The sequence below is a fragment of the Echinops telfairi genome, unplaced genomic scaffold, assembly GCF_000313985.2.
Source record: "Echinops telfairi isolate 266 unplaced genomic scaffold, ASM31398v2 ScPeMD7_31;HRSCAF=116, whole genome shotgun sequence".
Classification (NCBI taxonomy): Eukaryota; Metazoa; Chordata; class Mammalia; order Afrosoricida; family Tenrecidae; genus Echinops; species Echinops telfairi.
Window position 1 is genome coordinate 6959370 of NW_022103928.1, and position 1211 is coordinate 6960580.

Sequence of the window (1211 nt, forward strand, 5' to 3'; positions counted from 1 at the left end):
TAGATATATGGGCATGTGGATGGCTGAGTGGATAGAGGGATGGATGCATGGGTGGTTGGATGGATGGATGCAGGTATGGACAGAGTTGCATTTTGTGACAGGGAGTTAGTCCCAGCTCTGACGATCTGTTTGTTGCATTGCTATTTCTAGCTGCTGCTACTTTAGCCCCAACTCCCAGTGGCCCCATTTATCATGCAACAAAATGCTGCCCAGTCCTGCATCATCCCCAGGACTGGCTGTGGATCCATTTTTAATTTTCACTGGGTGATTTTCAGAAATAGTTCCCGTGACTTACTCGGTTCAGAAGCTCTGCAGAAACTTAGCGAGCATCCTAGCAACAAACAAGGCTCCCCTGACAGACAGCTGGTAACTGTGCATGAAGTACATCACAGGGGAAATGCTAATAAATCTACTTTTTACCACGACCATTGAAGCTGGGAGCTTCTACAACTGTGTGTCATGTGATGCGTCATACCAGGAGGAAACCAAAGACAACCTATCGGGAGGGTAGTTTGCGGCTGACTTCCTGGAACATAGAGCTGGAAACCCTAGTCTCATCCTGGTGTGAGCTGAGCATTCCCTCTAGGCCCATGCCCCCTTAGGTATTGACACTCCCCTCTCCATACCAGGGGACTGAATATCACAGAATTCTGAAGTGTCAGCAGGGAAACTGAGGCAAAGTCCCTGAGCACCAACGTGTGGCAATCCTTCTGTGATTGGCTGGCAACATGTCAGGAGTGTGTCCAGCAGATGCCCATGGAAGGACAACTGGGTACTGGCAGGACTCCATGTGGCTCTCTGGCCATGGGATAGATGGCAGCACTCCCCAATGCCCTGAGGCTCCATCCCACTTCGCCCCTCTCTTCAGGACCCCTTTTCCTCCTCTCCACTCCTCCAGGGCAGGAGCCTGTTCGTTTATCTGTGACTGTGTTCAGCAGTGATACATGACCTAAGCAGACAATCGATATTTTCATGTGTCATTAATAAAGAGAGAAAGAACAATTAAAGCAAGACTCTTCTGGCTGTAAAAAGAAGTGTGCATGCAAACATTCCTGCCTTACACGTGGACTTGTCCATGGTGCCGTTCTTCTTTGGGGAAGGGGTTTGTTATGTTTTGTTTTAACTCAGGAATTTGCCCCACTCCCTACCCGGTTTGTTTTCAGATTCTATAGTAACTTTTTTCCCTTCCCCCAAAGCAACAGGCCTATCAT